Source organism: Oryctolagus cuniculus, chromosome 9 (assembly GCF_964237555.1).
Source record: "Oryctolagus cuniculus chromosome 9, mOryCun1.1, whole genome shotgun sequence".
Lineage (NCBI taxonomy): Eukaryota > Metazoa > Chordata > Mammalia > Lagomorpha > Leporidae > Oryctolagus > Oryctolagus cuniculus.
Genome location: NC_091440.1, coordinates 137,029,547 through 137,050,613, shown reverse-complemented (window position 1 = coordinate 137,050,613; position 21,067 = coordinate 137,029,547). Strand labels below are relative to the sequence as shown.

General features: G+C 50.1%; 1 protein-coding gene across 4 annotated transcripts in view; it reads right to left on the bottom strand.

The window, feature by feature from the left end:
* The window catches only part of LOC138843915 (uncharacterized), a 172,608-nt gene that overhangs the window by 61,168 nt on the left and 90,373 nt on the right, over window positions 1-21,067 (bottom strand). For all 4 annotated transcript variants that reach the window (XR_011379119.1, XR_011379118.1, XM_070049728.1 and 1 more), the window contains one exon: window positions 17,623-17,752. The gene's annotated coding sequence lies outside the window, so the exon portion shown is untranslated. The remainder of the gene's footprint in view (window positions 1-17,622; window positions 17,753-21,067) is intronic.

Sequence of the window (21,067 nt, the reverse complement as noted above, 5' to 3'; positions counted from 1 at the left end):
AGGCGGAGGCTGGCCATGTGCAAGCAATCCTCAAGATGACTGGCAGCTGGTCTCTCAGCAGAAATCAGAGGCGAGAAGGCAGTGCCATCACTTATTTGAAACGCTCAACTAAGAATTCTAAACCTGGCAAAACTACCCTTCAAAAATAAAGGTGAAACTAAGATTCCAGATAAACCAAATCTAAGCAAGCTGTCACTGGATCTTCTCCATCAAACCACTAAAGGAGAGCCCCAGGTGATAGAGAGGGGACCCGTGACAGGGAACACATCTTCAGTCGTCAGCCGAGGCCCCTGCACATGACAAGGAACTTCCCGAAGCGGACGACTTGTGAACCAGGGCTCAGAGGCGTGCACAAGCCCCTGGTCTTGAGCTGTGCACCCAGAGCCCCTCACTAAAGCTAACCAATCAGAATCGGCTTTGGCCCTGGCCCCTGCAGCCTTGGACGGCTTACGTTGGCTATCTACATGCAACAGAAGAGAATCAACAGGATCCCTGTGACACCTCTGATAGTGAGACACAGCTACAGGAGGAAGAACACATCTAAATGGGTCCAATAGTGCTGGTTACTGCAGAGGGAGCTGTACTGAGAGCTCTGAAACTGGCAACTCAAAGACTTTAGAGTGCACGGTTCCCTGTTTCTAGACAGCGTCGGTGAGGGGAAGGAGAAGACAGCAGCTGCCAGCAGACCCCGTCCATTTCATCCTTCCAAGGCTGCAGCCATTACCTCGTTCTTTTTCCAAACAGAGAGCTGCTTTAGTTTTTCTTTTATTAAATTTTCTTACAAAATTTCCCCAAAAAAAGGGAGCTTTTCAGGCTGAAATGAAAGCACACTAGACAGTATCTTGAAGCCATGCAGAGAAATAAATATCAGCATTAAAAGATAATTCTGCAGGTAAATATAAAAGTTACTATTTTACATTTTTGGTTTGTAACTATTCCTCTGCTTTTTGTACTATCTAAAACAAAAGCGCATTTAAAATAGCTGTAAATCTATATTACCGAGGACAAATTATATATGTAACTTATGACCACAGTAAGATAAGGAGGAAGACAGAGTAGGGCAGGATAGGAGCAGAGTTCCCATCTGCTGCCGGACCTGAGTGGGTACCAATTCACACTGGATTGCTATGAATTGGAGATGTCAACTGTATCCCCATGGTAACCAGTAACAAAATAACTAAATAAAAGCATGCAGAGAGGGAAAAAATCAAAATGGTACACTAGAAAAAACAAACACAGAAAAGGACACTAATGGAGGAGTTTAGAAACAAGAACAGCATGGCACACAGAAAACAAGCAAAAATAATGCTTCATTATAAGCAATCACTGTAACAGATTAAATTCACCAATTAAAAGATTAGGATTGGTCAAATAGATCTAAAAAGAATTAAGCTATATGCTGTTGACAGAAGCTGGAAGAGGGGCAACCGGGACAGAATCCAGCACCCCGACCGGGACTAGAACCTGGTGTGCCGGTGCCACAAGGCAGAGGATTAGCCTAGTGAGCCGCGGCGCCGGCCAGAACCACATACAATTTTAAAATACTGACATCATAAGAAGAATGTTCTCTGACCACAACAGAATGACGGAAGTCATTAAGAAAACTAAAGCATACGTAAACAGATGGAAATTAAACAGCATGCTCTTACATAACCAGTGCACCACAGAAGTCATGAGGAAATTTACACTCTCAGATGATGAAGAAAATACAACCTACCGAGATGTGTGAGATGCTGAGCGGTGATTAGAAAATGTATAGCAGTGAGCGATTTTATAAAAGAACGATCACAGATTAACAGCCTAGATTTACATCTTAACGAAGCAGAAGAGCAAACTCATCCCAAAGCTATCAGAGGAAGAAAACAATAAAAATTAGAGCAAAGATTCTTTAAAAACAGAATAGAACAACAACAGAAAATCAACAAAACCAATAGTTTACTCATTAAATAAGATCAACAAAAGCAACAAGCTTTTAGCTGGACAGATTAAGGAAAGAAGAAAAGGGGCCAGCACTGTGGCACAGCAGGTTAACACCCTGACCTGAAGCACCGGCATCCCATAGGTGCACAGTTCAAGACCCGGCTGCTCCACTTCTGATCCAGCTCCCTGCTATGGCCAGGGAAAGCAGCAGCAGAAGGCCCAAGTCCTTGGGCCCCTGCAACCGCATGGGAGACCCGGAAGCTCCTGGCTCCTGGCTTCAGATTGGCGCAGCTCCAGCCATTGCCGCAAATGGGGAGTGAACCATCGGATGGAAAACCTCTCTCTCTGCCTCTCCTCTCTCTGTGTAACTCTTTCAAATAAATAAATAAATCTTTTAAAAAGAGAAAAATATGCAAACAATTAAGATCAGAAAATAAATTGGGGGCATGTCTACTGAAGAAATTGAAAAGACTGTAAGTGAATCCTGTAGGTAATTTCACATCAAAAAATCAGATAATCTAGATGAAATGGACCAAATCCTAGAAAATATAAATTACCTGAGCTGACTCAAAAAGAAATAAAAGCATCTCAACAGACCTATTAGAGGTAAAGAGATTAAATTAGAAATCAAAACCGGCTGGCGCCGCAGCTCACTAGGCTAATCCTCCGCCTTGCGGCGCCAGCACACCGGGTTCTAGTCCTGGTCAGGGCGCCGGATTCTGTCCCGGTTGCCCCTCTTCCAGGCCAGCTCTCTGCTGTGGTCCGGGAGTGCAGTGGAGGATGGCCCAAGTGCTTGGGCCCTGCACCCGCGTGGCAGACCAGGAGAAGCACCTGGCTCCTGCCATCAGATCAGCACGGTGCGCCAGCCGCGACGGCCATTGGAGGGTGAACCAACGGCAAAGGAAGACCTTTCTCTCTGTCTCTCTCTCTCACTGTCCACTCTGCCTGTAAAAAAAAAAAAAAAGAAAGAAAGAAAAGAAAAGAAAGAAAGAAATCAAAACCTCCCTCAGGAAAAGTCATCACATCTGTGTGGGTAATGAGTTTTCGATTTGCTCCCAAAAACACTGGCTATAAGGGCAAAAATAAAATAGGATAACATCAAACTATGTAAAAAAGAAATCTTCTGGAGTTGGTGCTGTGGCACAGTAGGTGAGGCCTCCATCTGTGGCATCAGCATCCTATATGGGCACCGGATTCAGTCCTGGCTGCTCTACTTGCACCTGGTGAAGAAATGGAGGACGGCCAAGTGCTTGGGCCCCTGCCACCCACGTAGGAGAGCCTGAAGAAGCTCCTGGCTCTTGCCTTCAGCTTTCCCAGCTCTGGCCATTGCGGCCATTTGGGGAGCGAACTAGTGGATGGAAGGCCTCTTCCTGCCCCACTCTGTTTCTCCTTTCTGTCTGTAACTCTGCCTCTCAAATAAATAAATAAATCTTTAAAAAACATCTCCTGGGCCGGCGCCGCGGCTCACTAGGCTAATCCTCTGCCTTGCAGCGCCAGCACACTGGGTTCTAGTCCCGGTCCGGGCGCCGGATTCTGTCCTGGTTGCCCCTCTTCCAGGCCAGCTCTCTGCTGTGGCCAGGGAGTGCAGTGGAGGATGGCCCAAGTGCTTGGGCCCTGCACCCCATGGGAGACCAGGATAAGTACCTGGATCCTGGCTCCTGCCATCAGATCAGCACGGTGTGCCGGCTGCAACGCGCCAGCCGCGGCGGCCACTGGAGGGTGAACCAACGGCAAAGGAAGACCTTTCTCTCTGTCTCTCTGTCTCACTGTCCACTCTGCCTGTCAAAAAACAAAACAAAACAAAACAAAAATCTCCTAAACAGCAAAGGAAACAATTAGCCAAGGAAAAAGACAACCTACAGGATGAGAGAAAATGTTGGTAAACTATCTGATACAGTCAATATCCAAAATATATAAGGAACTCAAACACCAACAGGACAGATATAGCCAGTTAAAAAATCGGCCAAAGACCTGAGCAGACATTTCTCAAAGGAAGACTCACCAACGACCAATGTGTATGAAAAGGTTTCTGCAAATTAAAACCTCAGTGAGAGGTTACCCCACATTTGTTAGAAGAGCGATTATCAAAGACAACCCGCATCGGTATGGATGAGGGAAAAGGGAACCTTGAATATGGCTGAAAGGAACATAGACTCATACACTGTGAGAAACAGTATGGAGGTTCCTGAGAAAATTAAAAATAGAGCCACCAAGTGCACCAGCAGTCCCAGTACTAGGTGTGTACCCAAGGAAATGCAATCAGTCTGTCACGGAGACATCCAGATACCCACATTAACTGCCGCACTATTCACAACAACCTAGGTTTCCAGCACCAGTGAGCTGAGGAATAGTGGAATGTTATTCAGCCATTAAAAGGACGAAGTTCTGTCTGTGACAATGTGGACGGAACTGGAGGTGGTTGTGTTAAATGAATACCAGACAGAAAGACGAGCCCCACGTGACTTCACTCCCATGTGGAATCTGAAGAAGCTCTCTTGCAGAAACTGAGCACGGAACAGCAGTTACCAGGGCTGGGAGAGTAGGGGAGGAGCGCTGGGGCAGGCTGGTGAGCGGGCATGAAGTGCAAGTCTGCAGTGAGAAGTCCACTGCACAGCAGACTGACTGTGGGCAATGTACTGAATCTGATTTTCTCAGCCGCAAGAAAGGATTTAACATTTTTACCAGAGAGAAATGACAACTCTGCAAGCAGAAACATACGCTTAACCCTAACTTGAGCATTATACAATGTATTCATAAACTGAACATCATTTGGTACTGAGAAATATATATGAATTTTTTATCTATCAGTTAATATTTATGTAAAAAATAAACAGGGGAAAAGTTAAAAATAGAAGAAATGCTCAGCAAGCCCCCTGTGGAGTACACATCCAGCGGAAATCAGTGTGAACTCAGTGAAGAGACATCTGCACTCCCAATTCTGTACATCGGGAGCCAAGACCCAAAAACCAACCCAAGTGTCCACCGACAGATGATACAGAAAATGCAGTTCATAACCATGTATTTGGCCTCAGAAATAAGGAAACCCTGTCATTTCTCAAAACATACATGGACCTGGAGGACAGTGCGTAAAAAAAGCCAGACAAAGAACAATACCACATGAGCTCGCTCACAGACAGATCTAAAAAGTCAAATTCACAGAATTAGAGAGTAGAATTACGGTTACCAGGGGCTGGGGGCAGGGGTGGGAAGCTCTTGGTCAAAGCAAAGTTTCAACTAAGCAGATGGCGTAAGTTCCCAGGGGCCTACGGTACAGCACATTAGTAAGGGAACAGATTCTAAGAGTTCTTCCTCACATACACACAAATGATGTGTGGTAATGCACATATCAGCTCAGTATCGACAGTCTACAATGTACATATTTTAAAACATCATACTGCCTCTCAATGCTATAAACACATCTAAATTTTATTTGATTTCTAAAATATGTTAAGGAAATGTAGAAAAAAAAATTCCAACAAAATAGACTCTGATACCAAAAAGCTTTATGGATGGATTCTTCGTGGATGGATTCTGCCAAGCATTTAAGGAATAATTAAAACTAGTCCTCTCAATGGCCCAAGTCCTTGGGCCCCTGCACCCGCATGGGAGACCCGGAAGAAGCTCCTGGCTCCTGGCTTTGGATCGGTGCAGCTCTGGCCATTGTGGCCAACTGGGGAGTGAACCAGAAGAGGGAAGACCTCTCTCTCTCTCTCTGCCTCTCCTCTTTCTATGTAACTCTTTCAAATAAATAAATAAATCTTAAAAAAAAAATTAGTCCTCTCAAAACTCAAAAACCAGAAAAAATACTTCCTAGCACAGTCCATGGGATCAGCATCACCCTGATACTGAAGCTACATAAAGACACTACAAAGGAAACAAAGCTACCGACTGACACCTTATGAAGAGACGCCAAGTCCTCAAGAAAATACCAGCAAACTGAACTCAGCGGCGTGTGGAGTACACACCAGGGTCAAACGAGAGCCAGCTGAGGAACACAGGGGCGGCACAGCACACGGAAGGGCATGCACGTACACAGCAGGAGTCGAGCAAGAGCAGGAAGCACACGCCGAGCTCGTCAGACACAGACAAAGCGTCCAACACAAGTCAAACCCCTTCACGATAAAACACCCAGCAAACGAGAAACAGAGCGGCACTCCCTCTACCGGATGCAAGCCAGCAAGTGTGAAGCACCAACAGATAGGAGACTTCACAGTGGCCGAGGGAAAGCCGGCCCCCATGATGCGCGAGAGACAAGCCAAGGCTCCTCGCACCACCACTGCTATTCGACACGGTCCTTACCGCAACAATTAGGCAAGGAAAATATAAAAAGCAACCAAACCAGAAAGGAAGGAACAGAAATATTTCTATTCATAGGTGGCTGTTTCTCTGTATGAGAGAGTCCTGAAGACCCACACACAAAAACTCTAGAGCCTCTCAATTCATCAGACACAGGGTACAAGCAAGATGAGCACATAAAACCGGTTTGTGTCTACACTAGCAATGATTAAGCCAATAGGAAATTAAAAAAACAATTCCACTTACAATGGCATCCAAAGCAAAAAGCTACCTGAGAATAAATCTACTAAGTGAGGCGGTGAAAGACTTGCAGATGGAAAGCTACAAAACGCTGCTGAAAGAGGCCTTGATAAGTGGAGACATTCCATCCCATGGGGCAGAAGAATTAATCTTGTTAGAACGGCAATCCTCCCCAGAGCCATCTACATATTAGATGCGACCTGTACCAAAATTCCAGTAACACTTGTGGCAGTGATGAAGGCTCCACACTCTCACTCACATGGAATTGCTAGGGGCCCTGAACAGCCACAACAAAATCAGAACAGGAAAATCCGAGCCAGAGGACACACGCTGCTTGGTGTCAAAACTCAGAACAAGGCCACAGCGGCTGAGAGTGTGCTGACAGCACAGGGAAGTCACACAGAATAAGGGGCCGAGCTGGGAGCCCAAGAGCACACGCCAGCAGCTCTGTGAGGGCCAAGACCACTCCGCAGAGAAGATGGGTCTCTAACTGCAGGGGCTGAGACCACTCCACAGAGAAGATGGGTCTCTAACAACCGCTGCGGGGACACTTGTATCCACACGCAAAGGAATGAAGCTGGGCCCTGGCTCACCTCACACACAAACTCAGCATGGGTCAATGACCTAAATTTACGAATGAAAACTCTGAAGCCACTAAAAATAAAACATAGTGTTCAATCCTCATTACTTCAGATTTGGTCATGGATTTTTCACATTTGATACCAAAAGCACGCACAGCAAAGTAAAACAGGTGAGTTAGACTTCATAAAAATAATTCTGCACATCACAGGTTGTCATCAGGAAAACAAAAGGACCATCTAGGGGCCAGTGCTGTGGCGCAGCGGGTAAAGCTGCCACATTCAGTGTCGGCATCCCATAACGCGCCGGTTTGAGACCTGGCTCCTCCACTTCTGATCCAGCTCTCTGCCATGGCCTGGGAAAGCGTAGAAGACGGCCCAAGTGTGTAGGAGACCTAGAAGAAGCTCCTGCTCCTGGCTTCAGATTGGCTCAGCTCTGGCCATTGCAGCCATCTAGGGAGTGAACCGGCAGAAGGACAATCTAGAGAGAGGGAGAAACATTTTCAATTCATGTATCCGATAAGGGCTTAGTATCAAGAATGTAAGAAACTCCAACAACTGAACCATGAAAAGATAAAAATCAAGCTCCAAAGGGGCAAAAGATCTGAACACACATTTCTCCAAAAAAGATATGCAAATGACCAACAAGTACATGAAAAGTTGTTCAACATCACTGGTTGCTAAGAACGTGCAAATCTAAACTATCCCAGGATGGCAAGCTTACTACACACACACACAGTAAGTGTGGATGCGGCTGTGAGGAAATCAGAATTCCCAGACGCTGGTGGCAGGAGCGCTTGGGTGCAGCCGCTGTGGGAGACCACTTAGCAGCGCCTCAAGAAAAGGTAAACACAGAACTGCCATTGGTCCAGAAATTCCACGACTGGTGTAAACCAGAAAGAGTCGATGGCTGGTACTCAAACTAGCACTAGTCACAAATGTGAGCAACATTAACCACAACCAAAAGGCGGAAACAGCCGCGAAAGCCAGCAACGGGTGAACAGGTGAACGGATACACACACAGAGCTGCAGCAGACAGCACAGCAGGAACTGGCCAGACAGGAACGCAGTGCTGGACGCTCCGGGACCGCTGCAGGAAGGCAGCCAGACACAAATGGTCATGTCCCGTTCGACTCCCTTTCCTGTGACACGTCCAGAAGACGTAGAAGACACCAACAGCAAATTAATGATGGCAAAGGGCTGGGGGAGGGGAACGGGGTGGTTGCCCAACGGGTACAAGGTGTCACTCTGCGGAGATGAGCGTGCTTTCAAACTAGAGGGTGGTGGCTGCCGCACAGCACGGTGAACGCGTTCATGCCACTGAGCCCTGCACTTTGGAGAGGCCAGCTGCGTGTACGTGGCCGCACTGGTGAGCAACAGCCCCTCTGTCACCGCAACACCTAGAACGCCAAGCACAGGAAAGAGAGAGCTGTCCAGTCTTCTGCTGCCATTTCAGTAGGGAGAGCTGTGGATCACATTAAAAGCTGTTTCACATTTTGCATCATGTAGGTGTTTGGACAAGGTTTCTCTTCAGTGAACAGTTCTCAGACATTGTCAGACATTGAGTGAAGTCATTCCAAGCACATGTGAGACAGCACTTGTGTGTCTCCTAAAGCATTTGAAACGCTTCTTTGGAAGTTTTCCACAAAGTCAATACTTAAGAAATCCTCTAATATCTGTTAGGTTCTTCTTCGACGAAACAGTATTAAACTGTTCAATCCTTTTCACTAAATGCCGTGTAGGGAAAGCTCCCAGTCAGTTCCCAATCTACCCATTCACTGTCGTCCTCTTCTTGTCACACTATGATGTGACAGACATGAAGGAGTCCAGAGGCCTGCGCCCCAACGTCAACTACGTGCCGCACACTGCGTGGCCTGAGCTTGTGCTTCCCAAGCAGGATGTGCACTGGGCTGCGACCGTCCCTCCAGCTGCTGTGCTTCCTCGGTGTCCTCCACGGTGCACTGGACTGGGCGGCTCTGCAGGTCCCTGCTGAACCCACAGCACCAGGCAGAGCTGCTCCAGCCTCAGGTCAGTGCACACCTGACCTCGAGCTGTTTACTTTGCAACAGGTTCAGCCACTTCTCTAGTGAGACAAGGTAAATGCCAGGTTGTCTGGAGACCCATGGAGCTCTCTGCGTTTCACCCACGCTCAGCTGTCCCTGCACTGCCCCCTCTCAGAAGACCACGCTCGGGCTGGGGCAAGGTGTGTCAGCCTCTGGATGTCGTCCTTGTGCCAGAGCTGCCGCCCTGTGACCACAGACAGTGCAGCCGACGGGCAGGGAGACAAAGAACTCACAATCTAATGGAGACAGCAGAGTTTATTTTGTAGGGATCTGAAAAACACCAAAGAGAACAATCTGTGTGTTTTGATCAGCTCACTTGTTCCTGATTGAGAAATACTTGAACAGCTCTGTAGACATGACCTGTCTCCAGGCACTACACTGCCACAAACATGCCACTGGGGTCTCTGCCGGGGCAGCAGGGGACAACCTGGAGGAGCTGGGCCAGCTGTGAGAGTGGATGTGAGTTCCTGAAAGTCTGAGAGGTGGTTTTAAAATGAAACTAGGAACCCTGTTCACAAGAGTTTTTCCTTAATTAAACAGCGTGAACAACGGCTCACAGACCCGGGCACAGATGCGGACAGTCACAGACCCTGCCAGGTCTCCAGGCTGCTCTTCCTCACGTCAGGACACACAGCCGCAGTCTCGCACACACTCTGCTCAGCGAGCCACGGCACCTATTTCCATGTCTCAAAGCAAACACACTCTTGCCACCTGTCCATCCATGGGCCTCACACCAGGGGCACTCAGTGTCTGTCATGGCCACTAGGCCCTGCAGAGAAGCACCTGTTGCTGCCACTGTCACCACGCAGGGTGCTGGAACCCAGACATTCAGGTAGCTCATCATGCAGAGGGAGAATGGAATGGGGTGTGGCTTCCAGGGAGCCAGGGACATTGCCATCTTGCCAACTTCGCCACCCACATCCTGCCAAAGGGAGTAAGAGAGATGGAGAGATGAAAGAGGGATGAAGGAATGCTGGGAGCAGCACAAAGTCTCCATTTCTGGAATCCAGGCTGTGCCCCCTAGGCTGTCTCAGGCTCAAGCCTGGGGCCTGCTGACCAGGGACAGGCAGACACAGAGCTGGAAAGCAAAGAGAAGCCACAGCCCCCGAGCCCACTCTGCTCTGCTCTGCAGACAGTGACACTGAAGGCCACGGCCCCAAAGCACTAAACGAGCAGAGGAGAGAGAGTCTCCCCACGTTCCACAGCCAGCTGGAAGCCCACCCGGTCCTGGGGAAGCTTCTGTCTTTAGGAACAGGGAACTACCCTCAGTACAGGTGACTCTGTTGCTCCAAATCTGTCCACCAAATCCATCTTTCTCACGTTCTGTGCTTGCCTGACCACCTGCATGGGGTCACCAGCTGCTGCCATTCCCCACCAACAGGTGCCCAGACAGAAACGGCCGGAACCGGCAGTGCAGCTCCGCAGCTTAGCTGCTGCATCCAAGCGCCAACTCCTGGCTTCAGCCTGGCCCAGCCTTGGCTGTTGTGGCCATCTGGGGAGGGGGCCAGCAGACAGAAGATCTCTCTTCCTCTCCCTCTCCCTCTCCCCCCTCCCTCTCTACCTAGTCAGAGATGACAGATACAGATTGATAGACGGATAGACTATAGATTGACAGTAGATTGCTACACATAGGATTGACAGACTGATAGATTAACTGGTTGACAAATATAGATTGATGGATAGAGTACAGACAAAATAACTGAATGATTCATAGATTAACAGAAGGATAGGTTTATTGATAGATACATAGGCTCATTTATTGGTGGACAATAGATTTATACAGATGCAAAGATAGATAGGCAGAATCACAGATAGATGATTGATTGATGAAGAAATACCCAAATTAGCTTTCCTTCACCCATTCTCACCAGAAAACTAGGACTCCTTTTCCTGGCAGCTTCACCCCCTGTGCCAGTGCCCTGGGAGGCTGTGCTCCCCGCTGACTCCTCCATGTCAGCTGCTCCCTGCTCTCCCTGGCACTGCAGTGTTCCCTGGGGCGAGGACTCTGAGGCCAGGTCCACATCAACCCACAAACCAATGTGGAGGTCTCCCAGGCACGTTACGTTACATGATCTGAAACATCTGCAAATCGGCGTGCTAAAAAGGAGTGGCTAATTCTCAAACCTGCAGAAGTCCCCAAACCCTATCGAGTGCCAGAACCATTCTCTGCATTTCTGAACAGAGATCTGACTAAATTATCATCGTGTGGGTGACCTCACTCAAAGAGTTTACTGAGCAATTTATTGCATGCCATGCAACATCACAGGCATCCAAGACATAACAGGGAATAAAACTGACATACCCCTATCGCTATGAAATCCTGTTGGCGACTGATTCAATACCCCTGGGCCAGCTGGGTGCCTAGGGCCGTGTCTCCAGCATCATGAGGAACAGGCGTCATGTAAACGCCACGCAGTGTTGACCCTCTGAGCTGTCTAACCTCAGTTAGTAGAGTGGAGTGAAAACAGGACTTCCACAGCCACCGTGGGTGGCTCATCACACCAGGGGTCCGAGCAGACAAGTGGAAATCTGCATGAGCTCTGTGCTCTGCAGGCTCCTTCTTTGAGCAGGCAGAGTTTCTGACAAGCAAACAGTGCGGTAGCCTTTGAGGGGGACCAAGCTACCTGCTGGGGTGAAACAGGACAGCCCCTGCTTGCTCCAGGAAAGCCATGCTGTAACCTACCAAGACTGAAGTAAAACTGCGCTCTGTTGCAGCCCTATTATGTAACGTGCATCCCAACTACACAAACGTGTGCAGGTCAGGCCACAGCAGATCTGCACAGTGCCTGGCGCCGTCTCACCACTTCCCAGTGCTGGTTTTCAAACTGTTTTATTCACGTGAGCAGGGTATGTGTGGGTTTTGTGCATGTGTGACATGCTGAAGTCAGGACATTATTTCCAAGATTTGTTTTTGAAAAGAGAGAGACGCACACAAAAAGTTAGGCGACAAATTCAAGGGTCCCGACCCAGGAGCAGGTGGGCAGGGCCTCTGTAGGGGTTTAGAGCCCCGGGCCCAGTGAGGGCAGTGGGAACCAGGACCAGTAAGCCTCGGAAGCACAGTGTTGTGTATCTGTGACCCTCCATGGGTTTTCTTCTTTCCCAATATGGAGAAAACCTCACAGCCTTCTGACACAGCCAAACGTGCACTTGAGGCATTTTTCTGCATGCTGGGCTCCTTGCACATATTTCCTCCTCTGCCCATGCCCCAGCAGCTGCCAGAAACCAATGTACTAACTGTTGAAGATCTCAAGTTCGAGGACAACTGCCAGCAGCGACCTCCATCTGCAACCCTCCGACCTCAGAGTCAGAAGCCAAAATGACCGGATTCCACATAGCTTCCCCAGAACACCTTCCCACAGAGGTGGCCAAGCAGACAGTCGGGACCCAGAGTGAGGCAGCCACAGCGAAAGCCCTGGCTATGAATCCTGGCCCAAGAAGCGCAGCTTGAAGGCCACTGGCATGCAATTCAGCAGATCTTAATAGACCGAGAATTCCAGCCATGCAGGGAGCACAAACGTGCTCTGTCCAGAACGCGGGCTAAATGTAACGGAGTTGAGTCTGAACACTGCCCACAGACCCATGCTCACAGACAAGCAGGCAGTGGTCGCAGCCCCCGTTCCATCACAGTGGCTTCTGCAATTCTCTGCAGGTAAGCTGGGACCCGCCCCATTGTCCAACACCAAGGGTAGAGTCTGTACCACACATGCTGCTGGCACCACACGGAAGAGCTTCCGGCAGCCTCGGCCACACCACAATGGTGCTCAGAAGACCAGGCCACTCCGTGGCTCACTCCGCTGCTAGCAGCTCGCTCGAACACGCACTCTCAGGGGCAGAGACTAAGCCCAGATTTGTACCTGTAGGGCGAGTAGCCCAGCACACTCACATAGGAAGCGTTTTCTCTGGCAACTGTTTGGTGAGCCTTTAGAATCCTCTCCCTGTTTCCGTTAAGCCAGTTTTAAACAGTTACGATGCATAAAACACGCATCAGGTCATTCTCTAAACCCGGGCAGTAGGTCCTCTCTTCAACAGACAGAACAGAGCCCTTTGGAATGCTGACAGCTGCGGTCAGGATGAACATGGGTTCTTCTAAAGTTAGAGAGCTGCTATTCTGGGATCCGTGGGCTCTCACAGGGCTGGGGTCCCAGCAGGCAGCGCCCAGACTGGGTCTGCTGTGACCCAGACTCACAACCCTACCGGTGCAAACTCCACCAATGCTCTGCACGGTGACAGAACCCAAAGCTGTGACCACAGCCTGTGTAACTGCCTAGAAAAGCTGGGGCAGGTGGAAATGGGGGCTGAAAATGAAGAAAAGGGGAGGAACAAGATGAACTCTCACGAGCTACGAGCTACCGGGCATGGTCACCTCTGAGCCACCTTCTCGTCAGTGCCCTTTCAGCCACTGTCTACCCCCTTGGGTGGTTCTCCGCCAGGGTGACCGAGGGGCAGGGTACACAAGGCAGTGTCTGGAGATGGGCTCGCTGGTCCCAGCTGAGGGGCTCTGCTGTGCAGTGACAGAGCCTGGGGAAGCTCAGTGTCCCCCAAGGCTCAAAACAATCCCACAGCAGAGTTCTGTCCCAGAGCATCCACACAGTGTGGCTGGGAAGCTGAGCCCAAGAGCAGGGCCATCAGAGAGAAGGCAGCTGAGAGTCAGAGGGGGAGCGTGAAACTTCTGACAGCCATGTGAGAACAGAGAGAGGCAGAACGGGAAAGAGCTTCAACACCATACTTTACTGAACAAACCCAAAATCATACCATCTCAATGTGGAACTGATACTGAAAACCACTGAGCTACTTCCCACTCTCTTTTGTTAAGTCTCTGAAGCCTGTTGCTTGTCCCACTCACACAGCACATCTCCATCCCGATGAGCTGTGCTTCTCGCACAAGACAGCGGCATGGCGCACGCGGCTTCCACGTTGGGAAACGTAGTTGGACAAGCACATGTTGGTTCTCTTCACGTGGCAAGACGTGAGATACAGTGTCTGAGCAGGGGCCACAGGAGGAGATGGCGTCAACAGCCACAGCGTGCGGCACACAGGAACAAGGAGCGCTGTCTGCCCAGGCTCACGAAGCCTGACCTCGGTAACTGCATGGCTAGAGAGCACTCCCATCGTGGCCAAAACCTACAGACCGTGCTGAAGGTCGGCATCTAGTGCAAAACTATACACTGCAGAGCCTCTCTTCTTTTTTTCCAAACCAAATTTAAAACAACTTCTGAGTAGCGAATTTTCAAAGTCCTAAACTCCAGATCAGCCACTCAGCAGCACCTGTGCGGCCGGCACAGTCCCCGGACCACCTTGCTGCACAGTAAAGGGGAGGAAAAACAGTGACTGGGAGCTGCTCACAACGTCCTTGGGGGATGTACAAGTGATAACACACCGACCAGAACACACTCACGCTGCGGCTGGCTCCGTGCTTCTACAAACTGCACTCTGTACTCCGGGCGCTTTGGAACGGTGTGGTTCCCCGAGAGCCTACTCCCTCCAGACCAGCGAGCTACAGTCACTGGAATGGTGTGGTTCCCTGAGAGCCTACTCCCTCCAGACCAGCGAGCTACAGTCTCTGGAATGGTGTGGTTCCCCAGAGCCTACTTCCTCCAGACCAGCGAGCTACAGTCTCTGGAATGGTGTGGTTCCCCAGAGCCTACTCCCTCCAGACCAGCGAGCTACAGTCTCTGGAATGCTGTGGTTCCCCAGAGCCTACTCCCTCCAGACCAGCGAGCCTACTCCCTCCAGACCAGTGAGCTACAGTCTCTGGAATGGTGTGGTTCCCCAGAGCCTACTCCCTCCAGACCAGCGAGCTATAGTCTCTGGAATGTTGTGGTTCCCCGAGAGCCTACTCCCTCCAGACCAGCGAGCTACAGTCTCTGGAATGTTGTGGTTCCCCGAGAGCCTACTCCCTCCAGACCAGCGAGCTACAGTCTCTGGAATGGTGTGGTTCCCCGAGAGCCTACTCCCTCCAGACCAGTGAGCTATAATCTCTGGAATGGTGTGGTTCCCCAGAGCCTACTTCCTCCAGACTAGCGAGCTACAGTCTCTGGAATGTTGTGGTTCCCCGGAGCCTACTTCCTCCAGACCAGCGAGCCTACTCCCTCCAGACCAGTGAGCTACAGTCTCTGGAATGGTGTGGTTCCCCAGAGCCTACTTCCTCCAGACCAGCGAGCTACAGTCTCTGGAATGTTGTGGTTCCCCGGAGCCTACTCCCTCCAGACCAGCGAGCTATAGTCTCTGGAATGGTGTGGTTCCCCAGAGCCTACTTCCTCCAGACTAGCGAGCTACAGTCTCTGGAATGGTGTGGTTCCCCAGAGCCTACTTCCTCCAGACTAGCGAGCTACAGTCTCTGGAATGGTGTGGTTCCCCGAGAGCCTACTCCCTCCAGACCAGCGAGCTACAGTCTCTGGAATGGTGTGGTTCCCCAGAGCCTACTTCCTCCAGACCAGCGAGCTACAGTCTCTGGAATGGTGTGGTTCCCCAGAGCCTACTTCCTCCAGACTAGCGAGCTACAGTCTCTGGAATGTTGTGGTTCCCCGGAGCCTACTTCCTCCAGACCAGCGAGCTACAGTCATTGGAACAGTGTGGTTCCCCAAGAGCCTACTCCCTCCAGACCAGTGAGCTACAGTCTCTGGAATGGTGTGGTTCCCCGAGAGCCTACTCCCTCCAGGCCAGCGAGCTACAGTCTCTGGAATGGTGTGGTTCCCCAGAGCCTACTTCCTCCAGACCAGCGAGCTACAGTCTCTGGAATGGTGTGGTTCCCCGAGAGCCTACTCCCTCCAGACCAGCAAGCTATAGTCTCTGGAATGGTGTGGTTCCCCAGAGCCTACTTCCTCCAGACCAGTGAGCTACAGTCTCTGGAATGGTGTGGTTCCCCAGAGCCTACTTCCTCCAGACTAGCGAGCTACAGTCTCTGGAATGTTGTGGTTCCCCGGAGCCTACTTCCTCCAGACCAGCGAGCCTACTCCCTCCAGACCAGTGAGCTACAGTCTCTGGAATGGTGTGGTTCCCCAGAGCCTACTCCCTCCAGACCAGCGAGCTATAGTCTCTGGAATGTTGTGGTTCCCCGAGAGCCTACTCCCTCCAGACCAGCGATCTACAGTCTCTGGAATGGTGTGGTTCCCCAGAGCCTACTCCCTCCAGACCAGCGAGCTACAGTCTCTGGAATGGTGTGGTTCCCCGAGAGCCTACTCCCTCCAGACCAGCGAGCTACAGTCTCTGGAATGGTGTGGTTCCCCAGAGCCTACTCCCTCCAGACCAGCGAGCTACAGTCTCTGGAATGTTGTGGTTCCCCAGAGCCTACTCCCTCCAGACCAGCGAGCTACAGTCTCTGGAATGTTGTGGTTCCCCGAGAGCCTACTCCCTCCAGACCAGCGAGCTACAGTCTCTGGAATGGTGTGGTTCCCCAGAGCCTACTTCCTCCAGACCAGCAAGCTACAGTCTCTGGAATGGTGTGGTTCCCCAGAGCCTACTCCCTCCAGACCAGCGAGCTATAGTCTCTGGAATGGTGTGGTTCCCCAGAGCCTACTTCCTCCAGACTAGCGAGCTACAGTCTCTGGAATGTTGTGGTTCCCCGGAGCCTACTCCCTCCAGACCAGTGAGCTACAGTCATTGGAACAGTGTGGTTCCCCGAGAGCCTACTCCCTCCAGACCAGCGAGCTACAGTCACTGGAATGTTGTGGTTCCCCGAGAGCCTACTCCCTCCAGACCAGCGAGCTACAGTCTCTGGAATGGTGTGGTTCCCCGAGAGCCTACTCCCTCCAGACCAGTGAGCTATAGTCTCTGGAATGGTGTGGTTCCCCAGAGCCTACTTCCTCCAGACTAGCGAGCTACAGTCTCTGGAATGGTGTGGTTCCCCGGAGCCTACTTCCTCCAGACCAGCGAGCCTACTCCCTCCAGACCAGTGAGCTACAGTCTCTGGAATGGTGTGGTTCCCCAGAGCCTACTTCTTCCAGACCAGCGAGCTACAGTCTCTGGAATGTTGTGGTTCCCCGAGAGCCTACTTCCTCCAGACCAGTGAGCTACAGTCTCTGGAATGTTGTGGTTCCCCAAGAGCCTACTCCCTCCAGACCAGCGAGCTACAGTCTCTGGAATGGTGTGGTTCCCCAGAGCCTACTCCCTCCAGACCAGCGAGCTACAGTCTCTGGAATGGTGTGGTTCCCCAGAGCCTACTCCCTCCAGACTAGCGAGCTACAGTCTCTGGAATGATGTGGTTCCCCAGAGCCTACTCCCTCCAGACCAGCGAGCTACAGTCTCTGGAATGGTGTGGTTCCCCAGAGCCTACTTCCTCCAGACCAGCGAGCTATAGTCTCTGGAATGTTGTGGTTCCCCAGAGCCTACTCCCTCCAGACCAGCGAGCTACAGTCACACGCAGGTACATTTGCAGCACAAGGGGCAGGGATTTAGAGTTTACTCTCCCAAAAATAATTCTTCATGTTATCTTTTCAGCAAAGAGGAAATTTCACGGCTATGTTTCATAAGAATATCTCTGCCACCACAAAAATGTCACAGAATAGAAAGGCAACATTCTTTCTCACCTCTGGTCTCCAACGGTAAACAGAGTCAGAGGCACACACCAGTGGCCCTCTGTGGGGCAGTGGGTGGGCTCCCAAGCCTCAGGCCAGCACGTGCGCCTTCTTTTGTCCTGGGTTTAACGGCAAATATATCCTGAAAATGGAAAACACATTGTCATTTGTATATATTTATCTGGTATTTTTGCAAGCAAGACGAGAGTCTGGGAGCAGTTCTTAGAACATTGAACCAAGTGCAGAAATAGTTAGGAATGTGACAGAACAGAATGCACACTGATTCCTGCGGCTTGGCAGAGACAGCTGGACCTGCCAGACCTGTGACACATGCACCTGAAGTGGGGTCCACTCAATCACACCCAGCTCGGGGGTCTGCTGGCCGAATTCAGAAGGAACCGAATTACTGTCTGCAAATAATGGGACTTGGGGCCCTGTAAGCAGCCAGGATTTGACCCCCTCTCTACAACTCAACAACAAAAGAAGAAACAACCCAATTAAAAAACAGGCAGACAGCTTTCAGCAACAAGTGGCCAGCAGCACAGGCAACGGTGTTCCGTGTCACTGACCACCAGGGGGATCATGTAGACTTTGGGAATGGCAGTGACGGCTGCACAACAGTGCGGCATACTCGATGCCACTGACCTGCATACTCATGTGGTGAATTCCATGTTGTGTGTCTTTTCTCACAGTAAGAATAAGGCGGTCTGTAGAAGAGCTTCAGGCAAGCACAACCACAGTGTGTTCTTGCCCTGAGCGCCAGACCTCAGCTCCCACCGCCATCCACACCTGCTTCGCTCTTCTAGGCCCGGTTCAGTCACAGCCATCACGGTCCACTCCACCACCCCGCCCAGAATCTCGCGGCCAACTTCGGCTTCTCCCCTACTCAGCCCTGCATCGAGTTCCTCATCAAACAGTTTTCTCCCTCCTCTCACACACGCGTCAGCCCCACTTGACCCCAAGAGTCCCTCAGTGTTCCCCAACCCCTCTACTGTACCATCAGAGAGACCTAACGAAAGGTGGCCTGCAGGTGCCCCTTCCAAGTCTGGAAAACAGCAAAGAGCATGCCTGTGGCTGCCATCACAGCATCTCCCAGCACAGACAGCAGGGCCACTGCGAGGGCCTGAGCTACGCCCGCTGGCCGAGACCACACAGCGCTGCTGACCTCCACGCACAGCACTGATGAGGACTTGTGACTGCTCTCTTGAAAAAGTCCTTCCACTTTTCCCACCCCATTCCCAACCTTAATTTCAATATTTAATTTCACAATTGTGTTTCTTAGGTATTTAAAAATATAAAAATATCCTGAAATCTACAAGACAGCAAGAGCATCTGTGATACCCCCGAAAGCAGGAGCACGCTGCCCTTCAGTGGGCGTGAGCATGGCACACGTGTGACCAAAGCCCAGGTGCCACCCTCCAGTCCTTCAAAGGCCTGAGTGCAGCCGAATCACAACCCAATGGAGGCTTTGACAGGATGGACCCATGATCGTTAGCCACAGACTCGGGAAGTGCCATGGGGAGAGGAACGCAGGAGGCCTCGACTCCCTCAGGGGCCCACTGCGGGCTTTGGAAAAGGCCATGCTCAAGAGCAATGACAAGCAAGGATTAGGTGTTACAATGGTCATATGAATAGGATTAGTTTTTGGTAATAATAATAGAATTTAAAAGGCATGAATGCTCCAACATAGAAAACAGTCCATACAGCAGACTCATAGAAAGATAATCATTTAAAGTAACACTCTGACCTCAGAATCAGCCCCTAGAGCATTCTGCGCTGGATGAGAAGCCCACAAAAGCATTTCAGGCATGGAAAGCCAAGACACTGTGGCAAAAAATGTCCTACATGAAGGACCTCAATGGGTAAGACCCCAGTGGAAAGAAGGGGCCATCAAAGGAGGAGGAGAGAACTTCCACTTTTCTTATGGCCCTGTCTACTGTCGGAGATTGCAGATTCAAAAGGCTTCTATAGCCTAGGCAGCTCATGTCAAGAGCCTAGGGTGATCACTGATGTCATACATAACAGTATTAACTGTTACATTAACAACAGGAGTCACTGTGCACTAACTTCCCATGTATGACATCCGTCCTCAGTGAGTTATGAGAGTTAACAGTAAATCTTGTTCTCAAAGATTTACTTTGTTTTAGTGTATTAAGTGGAGGGTATTCTTATGTCTTGTAAGTTTTAGATAAGCCTAAGTGCCCAACGCCATTGCTTGTTTCCTTGGGTGCTTCTTCAATTAGTGATAAAACTTTTCTCAAAGAAAAAAGTGTATTATGGCAAAAATTAAAAGAAAAATAACAAAGGAAGAGTGGTAGGGAGGGAGGGAGGATGGGGTGGGAAGTCTCATTATGTACTTAAAACTGTACGAGATATGTGAAATATGTTCCATTTATATAAATAAAAATTTAAATAAAAAATTATTTGCAAGTGAAAGAGAGCTCATGGCCATAAATAAGAATACTGACAAGGCAAAGTTAAAGAAAAGTTTCATGCAATTAGAACCAAAATCCTAACAGGAGTTTTCTTGGCAGCTTCATGAACCGCTTCTAGGATTTATCTAGAGAACAAATGGGATACATTTCTCACTAACTCAGAAACATCTGACTCTCCTCAGTTTGTTTTTCACAGAACCCCAGGCGGGCCCATGGACCCAGGCGAACCCAGCCGCACCCCAGCATGTGGCCACCCACCAGACTCACGCAGGGCAGTGAGCCTCATCTCCACTCCCACCCGGTGCAAAGCCTGGTGCAGAGAACAGGCCACAAGCATTCTGCAGTAGGTAACTTCCAGAATGGTTCAACCCAGGGAGATGGTGCACAGGTTAGTGCTACTGGCCAGCAGGCACCAGTGCCACACGCAGGGTCAGCTAAGACTGCCTGGCACGCTTCTGGAGTGTGCCAAGAGTCTGGGAGGAACAAGTGACAGGTTGGCAGAGACAAGAACATGCTGTCAGCTTTTTTCCTAACCTTCTAAGTCCTGGGTACCTGCGAAAATTGACCTGATTTTTAAAAAAAAATAAACTTAATTAAGGGCAGATGTAAAACAGTGTGTGCACACACAGCGTGTGTGGACAGAGTGTGGAAGACACAGAACCAGGACAGCTCTTTGAGAAGGAACTTCGACCTGAGAAGCCACAGGGGTGGGCTCCAAACCCTGAAACAGGGCGACTTTATGTGGGCTCCGCGGTCCCAGGCTCGCCTTGAAAAGCAACAGAAGGCAGTGCCTCCCAAGTTAATAACAATCTTCAGGGTTTTATGGGCTATACTTTGTTTGGATTAAAATCGCCTAATATTTGACTGCCGTTTTAGATTGCCGTGAAGCCATTCCGTCTGTGTCAATCGTTTTTAAGCATGAATAGGGTTTTGTGCCACTGAACAATCTGCTCTGTGAGCCTTGGGAAAATCAACTTTGACCTGAAGCTTTGTGTATACATGTAAAGACTCGCCTAGATTCA